We start from the raw sequence: 20289 nt of genomic DNA on the forward strand, positions 1-20289 counted from the left end.
GTATTTTAAAATTGGCCAGCTGTAATTGACCCATACATAACACGTAATCAGCAATCAATAGTAAATAATTACTGTAAAAAGCAAACAGGCCTACTGTAAAAACAAAAAAAAAATCCCACAATAAGTGGGACTTTGATTTGACCTGGTTTTAATACATTTGTTAATTTTATATTACATATTTTAATTGCCATTACCAATAGTAATGTAAACTGTGTACCAAAAACGTTTTACCCAGTTACTGTGTACACATCAAAAGAAACGAAGCTGAATTTAAATTGGATTAAAAACCTTAAATCCAGAGCTCCAGCACATGCTGCATGTTTCATAGAAGGGTTAAGGACAAAGAGAGCTACTTTAATTAAAACCAAGCAGGCATTTTGAACAAACAAATGTTTTCCCAGAAACCATCGACTCATAATCCCTTTCCAATTGAATTACAAAAAGTGTGATAACTCACATGTGCCTTTATGTCTTGATTTGTCTTGTTCAAGAAAGCCATAACACACAACCTGTTATTCGCCCTTAAAACATACACACTTCCATACATCTCAGCTGATGAGAGACAAAAGTGAAGAGTATGACAAGGGGTGTGTGTCCCGACCAAACAAGATCACAGCTGCACTCTGAGGCACAACTGTGCCGGCCGTCTGTCCACATGGCAGCATGAGACGCTGTGTGTGTGCCGCATGACAAAGCAGTGGCTCACGAACTGCAAACCATGTGGTGTCCATGCAAAAGACTCCCTCATTAGATCTTTCTTTAGACACTTGGGGTGTGACTCATGTGTGTTAGACATACTGAACAACACAGTCACTCCACATTCCAAAAAAAATGCTGAAAAAACAACAGCTCCCTGATTAAATAGTGTCTTAAAGTTGTTAAAAATGAAGGAAGGTGTAGGAGTATTTACATATAACATGTATAAAACAGCGTGCTATTATAACAATTCTCTTATTACATGTGACTTTGGTTACTATGGTAACAATATTAGTAAGAAGCCCTGCAGTGTCTAAACTGGTCAAAGAAATAAATCAAAAGCAATTTGCTCATAGTTATGTGAAGGGCTCATATGTTCACATAGCCTATGTGTATTTAAAATCTCAAAAATAGGATTGTTTTCTGTTACAAAGTGTTAGGAAGAAGAGAAACAACAAAGTTATTTTTTACAGAGATACTCACTTTTAGCCAAAAACTAAAACTGAAAATTTTAGTTCTAAGCTAACAAACACTCTTTTTTTGTTTAGTGTTTGTTAGCTTAGAACTGGGACAAAATAAATCTTTTAAGACCCATAAAAGGCACTAAAGATGTAGTTACAAAGCCCATCTTACTTCAGTGGCTCTACAATAATTTTATGAAGCGACGAGAATAGTTTTTGTGTATAAAAAAACAACAACTAAATGACGACATATAATGATGGCCGATTTCATAACAGTGAGTAGTTAATGACAGAATTTACATTTTTGGGTGAACTAATACTTTAAAAAAATCAGCATTAAACGAAAATTCAACCTATTGTGAATGATTCACCTATTCATAGGTTTCATTTAAAAAAGAAAGAAGTTTTGACCTCTAAAATGTTTAATCAAAAAATGTCATATCTGGATCCTCTGATAAAAAACTAAAAACTGAAAGCATCACCCAGGTGTCAGATGGCCTAGGTTCCTGCATGATAGGAAAATGACTTTCAAAACAAGAGTTGTTTTGAAAGGCTGATTCTTCTGCAGCACCATGCATCTGTTTTTCAGTTTATCTAGACTAACACAACATGTAAAACATGTATGTGCTACTGGAAGAACAAGAACAGGTTTAAAAATAGGGACAAATTACCATCTTTACACAAAATAGGTTGGTAAGTACAAGAGACCATAAGTATAATGAAGAAAAAAACCAACACACAAGACAACAACAACAAACAAACAAAAAAAAAGATTCTACATGACTGTTATACACAGTTATAACATTGTGGGACAGAAAGAGAGATGACAACCAGGTGTGTCCATCAGCATTTAATGCAAAGGGCACAAGCACAACCCAGCGGAAGAGTACACAGAGACTTCCAGCGCGAACAGGAAATGAGGAGTGAGGGGGCACAGAACAGAAGCCAAAACATTGGAAGTGATGTCAGAGGAAAACCCCAGTAGTGAGATTTTACCATGAACTGGCTATTGTTACTGAGTGGACAGACTGAACAGAGTGTCTGTCCGGAACTGCACCACATTAAGACGAAGCTTGAAAAAGAGACTGCATGTCCCAAACTGACTGGTAGAGTAAAATTATAAGCTCTAACTAACCCAAAACTGCATTTCTTTCTTTCCTCTCCAGGCAAGTAGACCCAGATGTCAAGTTCTCAATTAAAGATGATTAAAATAATGTGATTTAGTCAAAGTTAACAAATTAAGCTTCTCTGTCACTACTTGTCTCAATAGTCAAAAACACATCAAAAAGCACCAAAGCACATGGGAAATGCAAATACTGAAGTAAAGTAAAAACAGCAATACTTCAATTATATACCAACTTCCTCCGCACTTTATGGACTTCTTGTCACAGATGTCTTCCAGTGGTCATTTTGAATGACTCTTTTATATGACTATGAATGAATTACTGCAACTGATGCACAGCATTTAGAGTTCATAGCTAAATGCTAATTTTTAACTCCTGTTTGAGAACCTATAAGTATACATGACAAAAGTATGAACGACTTGTTATTTTTTTCTTTCTTTCTTGAGATTCAAAGATCTAAGGCAGGAAAATGATCCATTCTTCACATTTGATCTTTGGTGATAAAACCATAATGCATATTTTTGAGACAGAGAACATGAACAGCTCTGAGTAGAACGTTACAGGTTCTCATCTCATAATTATGGCAATTATGACATGACGTGAATGCAGCAAAACCACAAATAACACTGGATTAAACGTGAAATACTATTTTCTTACAAAATGTACTCCAATAATCTTTAATAAAGCTTTATTTACAGCTTTACAACTCACAATGTAATAGCAACATAAAGTAAATGTGTTAATGGTATGGTGTTAAACATATTTGAATGATTTACCATACCAAACCTAAAGTTGAAAAACCGAAGTGACCGACCTGAATGCTGACAGTTTGGCAGGTCCCGTCAGCAGAGAAAGAAAAGGAGAGAAACTGGTACTGATAACCCATAATGGCTTTTTTAGAGCTAAATGCAAGTGAATATCTCTCTCTGTCTGATGTTCTCCAGGGATGTCCTAATGCTATGTTATTGATTAACTAGCCTCAACTACAAACACACACACACACACACACACACACACACACACACACACACACACAGGTTTGAAATTGACTAAACAATCTTATAAAATAATTATAAATAGAAGAGCTCAAGAGCACATATTTAATAAGTAAACAGGAGAACACTCCATGAGATGTTTTAGGATTAGAGCACAAAACAATACTTTAAATATTAAACAATAGAAGACCTCAGACTTAGATGTTAAATATGTGGGCAATCAATACAAATGATCAAAGGCAACATGAAATAGCAAAATATATTAGCATTGACTATACAGCACTTATGCCGACATAAATATCTTCGATAGAAAAGTTAAGTGGATCTAAATAATCTCCTGACTTTCCTTTAATAGGACACCACTGATCTGATACATAACAGTGATATTTATAACAACACTGTGGAGACCAAAGGATGAGTCTCTGTTAAAGCTGTGGAGCAGGCCACCTGGCCCACTCTCTCTAACGCATGTTATATAAATTTGTGGCCTCATTTAGGTTTGCAATGTGATTTGGATTTAATTCTTTCTTCATAAACAACTCCCAATATGATGTCATAAAGACGCACTGTTAACTGTCAAGGATTCTCAAAAGCCACAGACATATCCTCTATGCTGTACAAAGTACACACTGTGTGAGAATTTCAACAGATGGAATATTCCCAAATCTTCCATGCAATGACCACTCGCCATATAGTTTTATGAACCTGCCAGAAAAGACAGCTTGCTATAATTTTACTCAAGTCTTTCCAGATTTTGATACTGGTTTCTGTCAGTTCACAACTCTTTGGTCTGCTCTGCACACAACTTTGAGGAAAACCAGCTGGAAACAAGGATGGGTCATTGTTAAACTGCCTAGTAGTCGATTAATAAAGTTGACTACTTTTTTGCTCGCATTAATTCGATTAGGTTTTGTTGTCCTCTTTTTAATTTTATTAAGTTTGCCTAGTTTTTGTCCACAAGAAAGTGAGAACATGACTTTTGTTCAGACAAAACATGCTTAGACAGGGTTTTAGTCAAACAATTTTTTTTTACATTTTACAATCATCATGCTGCCATCAAACTCTACCCTTTCATTCATCTTTTAAAGATATTTTTAATAAAAACAAACAGATATCTGTCCCTTCACTGAAAGTCCATTTCACCAATTTGTAGCCACCAAAAGTGCATAAACACATTGTAAATGTAATCCATATTAACCAACAGGTTTAATACAAGTCTTCTGAAGAGACACAATTACTGCCCTCCTGAAAAAGGGCCTAGTGATGCCTCTGGTGGCAACAAAGAACCGCAGAGTGCCAAACAGGGAGGCTGACCTGGAAACAGGACTGAGAGTTTCCTGTCTGGCACGTGGGAGTGTAATTGGGAGCATCCACACAATAAAACGGTCATTATGGTCAAACGATTAACAGGAGAGTGACTAGTGGTTTGGAACCTACCAAGTGTGTGTGTGTGTGTGTCACACTGAGCACTGCACACTCATCTGAATCCATGTAAGGGGCATAAACCTACTTGTGTACAAAATAAGCCTGTGACACTGACAAACCCAATCCTTGACTCATAACCTGTCTGAGTAGGATTCTGAGTCGTAGTGAAACTAGACTACTGTTCTAATAAATATTTTGCTGACTAAATGCAGGTAACTGTAACAAATTGATGTAACAGTTTATCAAAATGTAATGATTACATATTTTTTTAACATAGTTCATTCAAAAATAAAACAGTTCACAGAAAGACTTAAATTCTGTCATCATTTACTCACACTATGTCACTCCAACCCCATACGACATAAGAACAGACCTAATTTCAACCTCATGTTCCAAAGGTGAACAGAGCATGAATATGATGTTTGGGTGTACTATTCATTTAAAGGGGTGGTTGCATGCGATTTCACTTTTTTATTTTAGTAAGTGTGTAATGTTGCTGCTTGAGCATAAACAGTATCTGCAAAGTTACAGCGCTGAAAATTCAATGCAAAAGGAGATATTGTCTTTTAAAGGTGCACTATGTGGTATTTTTGCAATAAAATGTCCAAAAACCACTAGGCCAGTGTTATATATTTTGTTCAGTTGAGTACCTACAATATCCCAAATGTTTCCAACTATTTGTAAATTGTGAGAAAATTGCTATTTTAACTTAAGCCTTGTTCAGACTGCACGATTTTGAAACTCGTCGGGTCACTGCTCTTTTCACACTGCACAATGGATCGGCGGCAGAGGAGTTCACACTGCATGACTGAACAAGAGGAATAATCGCAGACAACTCTCTCTCTCCGGTGCGCAAACTACGTTTCCCAACTACACGTGCGATGTGACAAGTAAACAACACGAGATCACGTGCGTCAGACCGGAGTGCTGATTTGTGGAGAAAAAGAAAAAACATTATGGCGGAAGAAATTGTTGGAGAGACAGAGGGAGCCAGGATTGTGTTCTGCAAAGACAGTTTGAGGTAAATAAACAATTTTGTAACGTGCTGCTGCTGTGGCTGGATGTGCAAATGTTTAGCCTTTGTTTCTGTTTGATAGAATTATAAATATATCTATTAAAATACTTTTATTCAGCTCTATAACTCCTCCCTGAACCTTCTGCTGCCCTGTATCTCACTCTTTCAATGGCTGTCGGTCATCGCCGATGTGATTTTCAGTCAGATCAAAGTTCACACAGCAGGAGTTTCAATCGCCGACAGGTCCAGATATTTAGCATGCCAAACATCTTGCGGGCGTTGGCGACTCATTGGCGATTCTCTCTGATCGTGTCTTTGATTATTCACACTGCGTGATTGTCACTCGCGTGCATGAGCACCGATTTGCCTGTGATCTCGGGCATTTGTCGCGATTTCACAAAACCTGTCGGCGACTCAAAATCGGGGGGAAAAATAGGGCAGTGTGAACTAGGCCTAAGGACTGGGATGCTTCAGCATAGCGTTTGAGGAAGTCGCCTGTCAATTGCGTCATATCTGCACTACCCTCGGTTTCGGGTTTTATTTGGCAGGAGCGCTTTTCTCTTAGCAGTGTGAACAAGTGAACGCACAGAGTAACGTCATAACATCATTTTCCACAGAGCTGCATTACCTCATAATCATAACCGGAAGAGCGGATCAGTACAGGCGCCTGGCGAATGTGTCCCGTCCCGTCATAATAAAAGTCCCTTTGCTTGCGAGCCGTGTGCTTGTTTAACAATCGTTCCTGCAGCTGTGCTCAGCTCCACAACACTCGGTCCCGCTCTGCTTTACACTACAGTAACGTTAATAACCGCATGCATAAACATGATTTCTGCCCGAGTCCTATTTTCCACCGGCTGTGAGGTGAAGACCACATGTCCCAAGATGCTGCGCTCAAACTTTGCGTCATCAAACTACGCATTTGTTTTGAATAGGCGACCTCCAGTGGACGGAAAGTTGCACAGTGCACCTTTATAGTCATGCCAGTTAAATGTATTGCCTATACAAATACGGCTGGTTTGGACTACAACGAGCTTCTTCCCGGTTTAGTGGCATCATAAACCCTTGCTATTAACATAAACACTGCCCCAGATGTGACTTCTCTCCGTAATGGTAAGGGGCTTGGCACTTCAGCCAATAAAAATACAGGAAACTACATTTGGCCATCTAACCAATCTAAGACCATTGCGTTTTTCATAAAAGCAGGAAGCAAACGAGCTGTTCAAAGGACAGTGGAGACAGCGGTGTAAGGTAAAATATAAGAAAAATATGGCATAAAAAAAGAAGTAGTAAGACGTGTTATACTGGGCCCCATAAACACAACCAAGCCTAGAAAAAAACCCCACAGAACCACCCCTTTAACTAAAATCGAATCGAAAAGCAGTATTTCCAATCCCACATTATTAACAGTGTCAGGCCCTCCCAAAAAAAAAAAAAAAAAAAAATCACAATAATCCATTCTCAAATCTGAACCGTTCTGATTTTCTGTCTGTTTTCTAAACACTACGTCTAGTCCTATCCCCAAAAATCAATTGAGAATCAATGGAAACCTCAAATGGCAGTATACTTAAGTTTAGACTAGGTGTAATAAGCCTTTATCTGTAAAAACCATTTTATCTGAGGAAAACGAAGAAACCAATAAGATTAGATGACTGGGGACATTTCTAACTCCATTACAGGGACACACAAGCCCAGCCAGAAAAGTCAGCAAACAACAAAGGGACCTTCAACCATCAGTGCCCACGTGTTCCATGAGCTCAAATATTCTCAGTGACCCTGGATTGTTTATGTACATGGCTGTAAATTCACACTTCACACTCTTCCCATGATTCAATATTTTACATAGTATCAGTTAAGCATGGGCTTGATAACTGTTTTAAGTTTTGTAATGCATAAAAAATAATACTTTGATGAGATACTATAGCTTGAACAGTTGTGTACAATTCTGAATTCATTCAGCATTCAGGTCTCTCACAGCCATAGTTCAGTAGTTCATAGTTCAGGACAAGGACAAATTTGACTGTCCTAGAAACTTCCAGCCCAAGGTGTGTGAAGATATTAATATCAGAGTGTATGAACTGTATATTTTTAGCTAAAACAAGTGTTTGCCGATTAAGCTTACATTTATAACTAGCTAACAAAAAGAGTTCTTACTGATTCAAATTAGATTAGTTACTGGTAGACTGCTGGTGCCAATGCATTAAAACAGCACAAAACTGCATCAGGTGGCATAATGGAGAAAAATAAACCTTTGGAAAAAACAGGCTCAGTCTGGGTTTCCTATACAATAAAACAATTCCAAGCAAAATATATGCACTGCTTTTAGATGGCAACTGTATTTTCAAGAAGATATGAAAACATTTGAATGTGCAGTGGACAAATAAGCAACAATACATTGCAAACATTAAACATTTTTTTAGCAACAAATAAATAACTCCATGAGGGCTGACATTTTACACAGAATACTCCGGATATGCTCTGACCCATCTCGTTCCTCCCATGGCCTTAGAGCCAGGACAGTTGATGTATTTTAAATAAATGACATCATGCCAGATGAGGAAATGAAATTATGTATTTAATGCATTCTTCTTTTCCCTTGTCTTGCTCTTAATTTAATTAAGTCTACTTTTAAGTTGGTATACGTTTCTTCTAGTCTTCCCTCTCTTTCTCTAATGTAAGTATACTGACTGAGAAAATTCTTTTCTGAGGAAAAGGAAGAGCACTCAGTGATATCTTTTCCAGCTGGATGAAGTAAAGCTGTCGTCATGGTGAGATCACTAATGTCATGAGAGGTCAACATCATTGGGACATAGATTAGGTAGGAGGAAAGTTCTGAATCTGGGAAATGAGCCACTTCATTTGTTCTTGACAGACTAGCAAGTTTACTAATGAACTTTAAAATGGGTTGGACAAACACATCATGAACAATTGGAAAGTGTTTTCAGATGATCTGTTTCTTAAATCTTTTATGGAACAAAATTAGTATTCTTTAGTATTTCAGTACATATGTCATACAATAATAAGCTTCTCCAAAAATCACATTGAAAACCAAGTTGAGTAAATCAGCGGTGAATTAGTTAAAACAAGACAATCTTCTCTAAAAGCCCAGGTATACTCACAGTAAAGTTCTTTCATTTTTTGGTAAACAAAAGTTGGAAATACCTTTGCAGTGGCAAATATTATTAGCGAACATCCTGACGCCGCCCACATTGCTAGCAGTGACATTTGGAGGAATGAGTAAATATGCGCAGTGCGTTTTTCTCTCAATAAATAAAATAAATACACACAATAAAAATGACAGCTGTGAGAAAACGAGCCCCATTTCATGAAAATATGTATAAATAGTACGTGTGCAATCTTGTGGAATGTATACACCAAAATGAGTTTTGGCATGCATATGGTATGCGGTTTTTCGCGTGCATATGACACGCACTTTATGGTGTATTATACGTATGAACCCCCACCCCTCCACCCTAAACCTACCCAAGAGCGTGTCATATGCATGCGAAAAACTGCTTAGTATTTACACACCAAAACTAATTTTAGCGTATCCAATCCACGAGATTTCAACCTTGTTGATACACATTTCCACGAGATTGTGTTGGAGAAAAAAACAGTTAAGAATCAATCAGTCAAGAATCAAGCATTTGATCCTAGCAACATGGACATGTTTGCTATTACGTATTGCCACAGGCGAATTGTAGTTTAAAGGAGTTTACCAGTCGCAGCAAACATTTCTGGAAAGTTTAACTCTTTTAAACTTTTTTTAAACAATTTTTTTTTAGTTTTGGCCTGTGCAATTCCATCCACATGGAATTATCACTAGACATAGGTATTGTTCAAAATTATGTCACGATTGTTCCCATCTACAGAAAATGCATGTCGAGTCAAGTTTTATTTGTATATTTATTCTACATCACATTGTTTCAAAGAAGCTTTATTTGAAATCTGTTAATGAGGATGATTCTAAAGTTCAGCTTAATCTGCTCTGCACATGAAAACAAAAAAGTTATACTGAAGTGGTAAATGAGTATAATAAATAGATTAATAAAATTTATTTATCTGTTTATCGTTTGAGAGTTAAGGTAGGGCAAATTACTTAAGAATCAGTTGCAACAGAGTGTGAAGTTGTGTTGCTCTGGTAAGCCTGGAAGTGAAGAGCACCTGATGACTGGTGCCAAACATTTATACCAGCAGGGCATTCAGGAGCCTCCAGGTGCTCCATTGCAGTTCCTTGTAGTTGCTTAAGGACATATCTGGTTTCACTTTCCCTGGTGACTGTTTCATGAAGGTTACAGTTCTCTTTGAAGGTTTGCCCCCTTTTCTGAGGGGGCGCTTTGGTAAAATAACACCAAATAACATCTGAGTCTTTTGTGTGGCCCCAGCTCTTGGAAAAAAAAAATGCAGATCTGAGATCCAATTCAAAGTCTCCTTTTCTAAATTATACACTCAATTTTTAATCACTCAAAACATGCATTAGTTCAACAGAAGAAATTTAATATTTAAAACAAAAGAAGAAAGAAAGAAATGTACCTTCCAGAGGCTGGAAACTATATGAATTACTATATAAAGGCTTCACATGCAAAGCTATATTATATCCCCCAAATTTGCCATTAACAGTAAAATCATGTTTAGTTACACAGATCACACTTATACAACTTAGATCTTTGCCTTGCTGAGATGTATTAGCAACAGCTGTTTTTTTCATCTAAACTGCTTTGTCCACACTCATGCCCAGAGGACCATGCATTCCCTTCTCTACATGGCAGTAAACAAGGAACTAAGGAAAATGTGGAAAACATGGACTAAGTACTCATTTTCTTGAAGTCAATAATTCAAAGACTAGCTCACATCCATTTTGCCTATGAAGGATGTTGATTGTTGATATCCTCTGATAATAAGCAACTGGAGCAAACTAAAGTTAGAAATAAACTTTTTATTATTCAACCTCTCACTAAAACTTTTATTTGAAGAGAAGCACACCCCCTCAATGAATTGCCATTATAAGTTGCATTATTCATGCCCTTGTGCAGTGTATAGTGAAATGTGCCATTTGAAATGAAACTATAGGCTTATGTTCTTTGAGATTAAAAGCTAATAAGTAACTGTAGATGTAAATGTGTCTGTGATCAATTACATCTAAACATCAAAAAGGATTTCCTCAAAATTACAGGTATGCCATTTCCCTATTTTCATGTATTTGGTATTGTTCCTATTTAACATATTCTGAATGACAGGAATAATACGATATTCTTCTGAGAATAAACATACATTATCTTAACTCCCATTTTAACAGGAACATTGACATATAGTCCCAATGAAATGGCAATTTATGGATATGAATGAAGATTTACAATAAGAACGATGTTGAAAAATGACGTGTGACAAAAACATTTATGACCTGAGAGACGCAAGACAATGAACACTGAGTGGACACGATGGCCTAGAGCGCACGCGACACACACATAAAAGACGGTTAAACATGCAGGAAATATTTACATAGACTGCACTTTCCCCCACTAACCTCAATAAACTGCTTTCATTCATTTATGAACGCTTCTTGTTTGTCGAATGGATATGGTTCAATATCCAGAACTACATGCTAGCCTTCGGGCTCGACTGGGTGGAGACCAGCAAGCTGACAACATTATTTCAATTTATATTCATTTTAAAGCACAGAGATGAAAGCTAATTACAGTGCTTGGAAAAAAAACGACTCCCTTTACCAACGTGGGGTGAAGGGGGCATGAAATTTATGGGCGTATGTTTTGAACACACCCATGATCAAGCCAACATACAGTATGGCTACAGCGTTTCTTTAGAACACGTGACGGACTTTTTATTCTCCGGTGTTGGAGAATAAATGTAACATGATGACATTTCCAAAACGACAAGGATCAGACCATTTGTCACAGTACTACATACTCGACCACACACCCAGAAGGCTTTCTTTGACTCAGCTGGAGATAAAGCCAAATGCGCACAATCACACAAGCTTATACAGTTCTGCAAACTAACTGCAACCCGGTCAGCGACATTCATTGACTGATGATGGAGAGCTTTTGTGCACGTGGGAACTGTCCCATTGTCAAATGACAAAGATAAATTCGATCCCTTTCTTTAGCACACTCCATGCCTTTTTGTCCAGGCAATTTTCTTATAAGGACATACAATAGCAGGCAGTCTAACTGTTTCTTTGGAGTGGGATCTTGGCGATTCCCAGCGCTTTGCTAGGGTAAACTCACTTTAACAGAACGCCGCACAAGTTAAAGCCTAGGCTATATGCGTAAGCGTCTCAAACATAAGATTAGATAATACTAGTGGCCACTTACCCAGCGGTGAACAGCTCTGCAATTCTTCTATGTAATAAAATCAGCCGACTATTATTTATAATAGGCCTAGTAGTAAAGGTAAATATCCCACGTCCCTGGCTGTGAATAGCGCCGTACACGAAAAGGGCAAATTATTACTTTGCCCGATTCAATCCTTCCAGTCTCCTATTGATACATTTCGGTTTCCTCTCCCATTCTCTCTCCCGGAGAACGGAGATTGCTGCGCGTTCCTCGCGTCCCGTTTCCTGTCCTGCCCAGATTCCGCTCGACCAATCAGCCGACCATAAGGAGGTGCGTGGATCGCCCCTCTCTTCACAAGAGCAGACCAGCAGGACGCTACTGGTGCAAGAGCACAACGGGCGAGAGGCTCCCCACTGCAGAGCCAATGGGTGGAGCTTAACGTCTAATGATGGGTGGAACTAGACAGGCCAACCACACCCTAACCTTAAAAATTTAACCATATCGTTAAACATAACTCCACCCATTAGGTACACAGAGGTGGAACTGAACTAGAAAAGGTCCACCCATTAGGTCCAGAGAGGAGGAGCTGGATGTCATTTGGCTTCTGCACAGTGAGCACCATTTGTTACGGCAGCGCACATGTGCATGAATTATGGCACTTGACTCCTATACACGGCTAGAATGATAAAATCCATCTGTTTTGTGATTGATAGTATCTAAGATTAGTTCCGTCTTCTGTCCCGGTTTGTATAATTTTGACGCCGTCCTGACGTCTACGACTTTTAGTTAGTTTAAATTGTAGGCTAGTTTAAATATATTCTCATATATTTGAAGATAGATTAAATAAAGAAATAATTGAAAACTGTAAATTGCTTTAACAAACGTTGCAATTTTTTTTTTTTTTTTTTTTTTTTTAGAACAAAGTAACAAATTAACTAGTAGCCTAGAAAGTGTAATTACGTTAACGTTTTCCCCCAGCGGACAAAACCATAAATGCAACAGTCAGCCTTTCGTATTTTGCTCATTGAAAAAAGGGTAAATGTTACTGCAAGTTTTCCCACTTTAAGAAATAGCCTAAAGTTATTATAACAATGTAAAAAAAAAAAAAAAAAAAAAAAACATTAAAACTAAATAAAATTATAACTCACTAATTCTTGAGAGAATGACAAAAAATGTCCAAGCACTCTTTATGCTAAAAATAAACCCAATAAAAATACTTAAAATGTTCTAAAGGAAATCGGTATACATACAGGTCACAATGTAAAAGTGGCAAACAAAGTGTAAAAAACAACAACAAAAAAACATAAAAACAACAACACTAATTTGAACAGTAGAGATCTGTAAGATATAAACCAATACAAAAAACAAAATTGTTTCCAGGATTTTTTTATTTTTTTTGTATTTATATATATATATATATATATATATATATATATATATATATATATATATATATATATATATATATATATATATATATATATATATATATACAGGTCCTTCTCAAAAAAATAGCATATTGTGATAAAGTTCACTATTTTCCATAATGTAATGATAAAAATTTAACTTTCATATATTTTAGATTCATTGCACACCAACTGAAATATTTCAGGTCTTTTATTGTTTTAATATTGATGATTTTGGTATACAGCTCATGAAAACCCCAAAAATCTCAAAAAATTAGCATATCATGTAAAGGTTCTTTAAACGAGCTATTAACCTAATCATCTGAATCAACTAATTAACTCTAAACACCTGCAAAATATTCCTGAGGCTTTAAAAAACTCCCAGCCTGGTTCTTTACCGCAAAACCGCAATCATGGGTAAGACTGCCGACCTGACTGCTTTCCAGAAGGCCAACATTGACACCCTCAAGTGAGAGGGAAAGACACAGAAAGACATTTCTGAACGAATAGGCTGTTCCCAGAGTGCTGTATCAAGGCACCTCAGAAGTCTTTGGGGAAAGTGTGGCAAAAAATGCTGCACAACGAGAAGAGGTGACCGGACCCTGAGGAAGATTGTGGAGAAGGACCGATTCCAGACCTTGGGGGACCTGCGGAAACAGTGGACTGAGTCTGGAGTAGAAACATCCAGAGCTACAGGTGCTTCATCCCCAGGTCAAGCCACTTTTGAACCAGAAACAGCGGCAGAAGCGCCTGACCTGGGCTACAGAGAAGCAGCACTGGACCGTTGCTCAGTGGTCCAAAGTACTTTTTTCGGATGACTTTTTTTGTATTAAAAACACTTTTCTTTTATTGGTCGGATGAAATATGCTAATTTTTTGAGACAGGAATTTTGGGTTTTCATGAGCTGTATGCCAAAATCATCAGTATTAAAACAATAAAAGACCTGACATATTTAAGTTGTTGTGCAATGAATCTAAAATAGATGAAAGTTTAATTTTTATCATTACATTATGGAAAATAATAAACTTTATCATAATATGCTAATTTTTTGAGAAGGACCTATATATATTGCATATGGGGTATTATTCTAATGTTGTGTCATGATTTTATTAACATATATTTATTTGGTCTGAATTTACATGCCTTAAATATACATACTATATACAAAACATCAAAATTATGATTATGATTAATATTTTTGTATGGAATGTTGAATTTAAAATCATTTGTGCATTTTTTTTTTACATGACATCACAGAAATAGCAAACCCTGATGTTAGTCCCCACTGCTTAAATCATGCAGGTCAGACACAAATAATAATTCTATACACTGAGGTGTTTGCCCTTCCCCAACAATTTGGCTGAGCTGGGGAGAACATCATAAATTGATTGGATGAGAAAATTAATGTGTAATGGTTCAGCTCTCCATAGCTCTAGTCCAAGCTCCTTGTTTGCACATGCAGACCATCTTGCTACAGCGTTCTTTCTCCACCTCTGCTTTATATATCATCCTGGACCTGTTGATGCTTATCCTTCCCATCCTTTCAGCAGCCATGCTTCCGCTCAATAAATAGCTTTTCCTTCCAGTCTTTGCTTGGATTCCTGCAGATGCGACCTTAATATCAGAAGAGTCTCTGTACATCATAACCTCCCTGGCTCAAGTGACTTTCTCTGTAACCAATGGAATCTGGGTCCCTCCCAGTGTAAAGCGGAACTGGTCAGTCATTCTCCCCTTCTTCAGGAGCAGAGACCTGGACGTGGCTGGATTAAGACTTTCTAACTGTTTAACAGTGCTAGTCTTTTACTTTCCCTTGCTTCCCCCTTCTGTACTAAGGTGTCTATGCATACATTCTTCATGAGAAACTCAGTTAGATGGTGGTCCATGATCTTCTCTTCAACACAGCAGCGAGATGATACTAAACTGTTCAATATTGCTTGAATCCTCTTCTTTTGGTACCCATACTCCCATCGCCTGGCTTCTCTGAGCAGCAAACTTTCCTCTTAGCCAGATTGCCTTCAAGATCTCCCAGAACTGCACCAGGATCCCCAGGGACTGCTTGTAAAGTTTATATGGTACTCTGTTGACCAAATTTGATTTGGCTGCTATAACTGTTACATCAGCAGCCAGAAAAATGAAGCACAGCTGGAAGAAAACACAACTAGGGTTTTTTGCACTTTGTGGAAAGAGAGCATGAAAGGCTTCAAAAACACTAGATCTGCTTATTTTTCAACTCTCTTAGAAGAAAACAAACAAAACCCTAGGTATTTGTTTGATACAAAGGCAGCTGTAATGACTTTATGAACTTCTTTATGTGCAAGATTGATAATTTTAGGAAGAAAATTATCTACTATACTATCTACTATACCATCTACTACAGTATCGCATCAGACAGTTCATTGAAGTGTCATTGAAAAAAAAGCATTCATTCACTGCTATAGGAGAAGAAGAATTGGCTAAACTCATTAAATCATCAAAATCAACAACATGTTTGCTTGACCCTATACCACCGACTAGGCCAGGGCTATTCAAATCTTACCCTGGAGGGCCAATGCACTGCAGACTTTAGCTCCAACCATGATCAAACACACCCACCTGTGATTTTCTAATGATCCTAAAGACATTGATTAGCATGTTCAGGTGTGTTTGATCAGGGTTGGAGCTAAACTCTGCACCGCATTGGGCCTCCAGGGTAAGATTTGAATAGCCCTGGACTAGGCTATAACAAAACCAATTCACAAGATTGACGGAATGCATAGCTGATATTAAAAATTGCATGACTAGCAATTTCCTAGCCTGGATGCCAGCCCAACTTAGCCCCACCCACAACATTTTTAGGTCGGGCGGTTCAGTCTGGCCCCGATCCATAGAGGAGTAATTATCCCTCAACAGAAATAGTTCAGACCAATGAAATCATCAGGACGGGCTTTAGACGATGACGGACGTCATCATGCACGTCTGCAAGGGGCTTGATTATATTTGTTTGAATCCTAAACGGAGCGCTTGTTTGTATATGCATTCACCTTCACTATTTCTCTCAAAAATGATGATCATTAAACACACCCCATAACCACAGCCCAAAGGAGCAGTTTCAGACTCATATTTTGATTGAGTATGACCACGTCAGGCTAGCAATTTCCTACAATTTAATTCTGAAAAAAAAAAATGATTTTTTAAATTATTGGACAAAAAAAACTCTGCACATATTAGCCTAACCTAGAACCTGTCTCGCACTTGATGACTGCTCTGTCAAGTCTTTTTGTCATCAGTGAGGAACCTGGGTGTGCTGAATATATCAATCTTTGTAAGCCATGTTTCTAGCATTTGTAAAACTGCTTTCTTCCATATTAAAAATATATATATAAATTACAGCACATGCTTTCAATGCAAAATACTGAGCAGTTAGTTCAAATGTTCATGACCTCAAGGCTAGATTATTGTAATGCTCTACTGGGTGGTTGCCCTGCTCGCTTAATAAATAAACTGCAGCTGGTCCAAAACTCAGCAGCTCGGTTCTGTCAACACTGCACTGGCTCCCTATTAAACATCGTATACATTTTAAAAACGTGTTTATTATTTACAAAGCACTAAATGGTTTAGCTACCCAGTACTTGAACAAGCTCTTAACGCTTTTTACTCCATCACGTCTTTGTCTTAAAATTCTGGCCAGATAATACCTAGAATATCAAAATTAATTGCTGCCTGTTCATCCTTTTCCTATTTAGCACCCAAATTCTGGAACAGTCTTCCTAGCGTTTTTTCGGGAAGCAGACACACTGTCAGTTTAAATCAATTTTCTTTTCTTTTCTTTTTGCAGCTTGCGTGGGAATGATGATGGTATAGTTTCAAAACTATGTCAAACCTGTTTGCGTTCTCAGGCCACAAGGAGCTGTTGCTGAGATGAGACTGAGATGACGATCTCAGGTTGCAATCACTCCAGGTATGGGGTTAAAGGAAATTCCAGAGAATGTCTTGCTAAAAATCAGGTGAGGGAGCCCTCTGCTGGAGAGAGAAGACTTTACACTGTTATTGGATGGATCAAAATATCATGCTTTTTAAAGCTACACTGTGTAACTTTTTTAGTTTATTCTTAGCTAAAAACACTGTGTTATAATAATAAGTGTTATTTATTATTATTATTATACATTCTCATGCCCGCCAGTCATTTTTGGGGTCATGGTTTTGAATGCAGTATAGGGCCCATATTTACCCATGATTATGTGTCCATGCAGGGGCGTTTTTAGGATTTTCATTTTAGGGGGGCTTAGCCCCCATTGAGGGTAGCCTATGGAAAAAAAAATCGAACTTTAGTTGGGGGTCCGAATTGTGCTATTAACTAGTAGCTTAGTGCTTACTAATATGCATACCCATAGGATATTGGCTGTACATATGTGCATTTCAAGATGTTCTGAAGGCAGTAGATTATTTGTCTTTCTTATCTACATCTCTCTTTTTCTCTGTTTTTATCTCCCCCTGTCTCTTCCCCTCATAACGCTGAGCTTTGACTGATATAGACTAGTTTTTCCATTTTCGTCAGTGAAGAAAGTAAAAATATGGTTTACATATTAACATACTGATATTTATATGTTTTATGAATAATTTTCTTAGACATGTTAATTTAGGTACTGTTTATTAAAGTTTAAGTTTATTGAATTAATTCACTAAACACTTTCATTACTCATATGCCCAATACTGAGATTTTTTTTTAATTTAGGCAACTGAAGGTTACAAATGGAATTATATTAATTTACAATATAAACACATTCATTATCAATATGCCTAATCTGATGAAAATGGCTTTAATATTTCTTGTTCGTTAATTAGGCCTAGGCTACATTATAACTCTTTTAGAATATGTTACAGCCATCAAAATTCAATAATATTTACAAAATACAATTAAGTTTGTCAGTACAAAACATTTAAAATCTTCAATTACATATTCTTGATTTAACTGCATTTAAAAAAAATCAACACAAAGTACAAACATCTAATGGGCAAAAAAAAGCTAAATGGTTGTGCTTAACCGGAAAATTTTTTGGAAAGAAAAGTTGCCACACCACAGCTCCTAACATAGAAAAATCGGTATTTAATGTTCTCACTAGAGCTGAAGTTTTGAGCCCATTGCCTCTTTACAGAGAACGTTAATATATATATATATATATATATATATATATATATGTATATATATATATATATATATATATATATATATATATATATATATATATATATATATATATATATATATATATATATATATATATATATATATATATATATTTGTTTTTGTTTTTTTGTTTTCGGAGCTGTGGTGAGCCAACTTTTTAGGAAATGGGGTTGCACATTTACTTATTTGTTGATTTAAAAAAAAAAATTATTTATATAAAAATCCTTTGACAAAGCACTTAGAGTGCAACCATTGTAATATATTGAAGGTCTGTAAAACCTATATGTCAGATGGAATACAGTCCCTGACAAGTCTTGTCGCTTGTGTACAAATTGACCTAAAGTGCCGCTGAAATATATTTCTATTCAAGATTTTTTTTTTACAAGAAATGGCTCATTTTAATCCCACCAGCTTTTGTGATAATGTTTCAGTGAAAAACTACACTTTCAAAAAGTATTCTAATATTCACAGCTTGGTAAAGCCCATTGAGTCAATTTTTGCAAAGACATAAGTGTTGTCACCTTGTCATATGAGCTTCACCTGTGACTAATAATGGATCAATTAGGTCTCAAGTGTGTATAAAAAGAACCCCAGCACTAGACCTTCACATCAACTGCAACTAGACGGCTGCAAACATGCCTAAGATTCACCCTGAGACTAAAGTTTTGATTATCAAGAGGCTGAAGACCAGATCCACTGCTGATGTGGCAGACACCTTCAATGTGTCTCAGCGTCAAGTACAGAGGATAAAAAAAAAAAGATTTGAAGTGACCGGAGACGTTTTTGACAAGCCCAGGTCAGGCAGACCCTGCAAGACAACTGCTCGAGAGGACCGTTTGTTGGCTCGAAAATCCAAGGCCAGCCCATTTTCCACTGCAGCAGAGCTCCATGAGACCTGGTCACCTGAAGTCCCTGTGTCAACCAGAACAGTTTGTCGGATTCTGTCTCGAAATGGCCTCCATGGTCGAATCAGTGCCCAGAAGCCAGCACTAAACAAAAGACAATTGAAAAACCGTGTGGCATTTGCCAAGGCCCACAGCCTGCTAAAAGGATGACCGCTGGAAAAGTGGCAGAAGGTGGATTTTTCAGATGAATCTTCTGTTGAATTACACCACAGTCGCCGCAAATATTGCAGGAGACCTACTGGAGCCCGAATGGATCCGAGATTCACCCAGAAAACAGTGAAGTTTGGTGGCGGAAAAATCATGGTCTGGGGTTACATCCAGTATGGGGGTGTGCGAGAGATCTGCAGGGTGGAAGGCAACATCAATAGTCTAAAATACCAAGAAATCTTAGCTACCTCTTATATTCCCAACCATAAAAGAGGCCAAATTCTGCAGCAGGACTTTGCTCCATCGCATACTTCCATCTCCACATCAAAGTTCCTCAAGGCGAAGAAGATCAAGATGCTCCAGGATTGGCCAGCCCAGTCACCAGACATTAACATCATTGAGCATATGTGGGGTAGGATGAAAGAGGACGCATGGAAGACGAAACCAAAGAATATTGATGAACTCTGGGAGGCATGCAAGACTGCTTTCTTAGCTATTCCTGATGACTTCATCAATAAATTGTATGAATCCTTGCCAAACCGCATGGATGCAGTCCTTCAAGCTCATGGAAGTCATACAAGATATTAAATTTGGATCTCACAGCACCACAACTTAATTTGCTGACATATTTTTGTATTTGCAGTAAATTTGTTCCATTTCT

The 20289-nt window shown here is 37.4% G+C and overlaps 1 protein-coding gene across 8 annotated transcripts in view; it reads right to left on the reverse strand.

The window, feature by feature from the left end:
- Positions 1 to 12376, reverse strand: part of raph1b (Ras association (RalGDS/AF-6) and pleckstrin homology domains 1b) — a 61158-nt gene extending 48782 nt beyond the window's left edge. For 3 of the 8 annotated variants that reach the window (XM_067441517.1, XM_067441516.1, XM_067441512.1), the window contains exon 1: positions 12046 to 12376. The gene's annotated coding sequence lies outside the window, so the exon portion shown is untranslated. Of the gene's footprint in view, positions 1 to 3095; positions 3115 to 12045 lie in introns of those variants that run through there. The other 5 variants (XM_067441519.1, XM_067441518.1, XM_067441511.1 and 2 more) reach the window with 3 other exon arrangements.
- Positions 12377 to 20289: the final 7913 nt, after the last annotated feature.

The sequence above is a fragment of the Pseudorasbora parva genome, chromosome 4 (genome assembly GCF_024679245.1).
Source record: "Pseudorasbora parva isolate DD20220531a chromosome 4, ASM2467924v1, whole genome shotgun sequence".
Classification (NCBI taxonomy): Eukaryota; Metazoa; Chordata; class Actinopteri; order Cypriniformes; family Gobionidae; genus Pseudorasbora; species Pseudorasbora parva.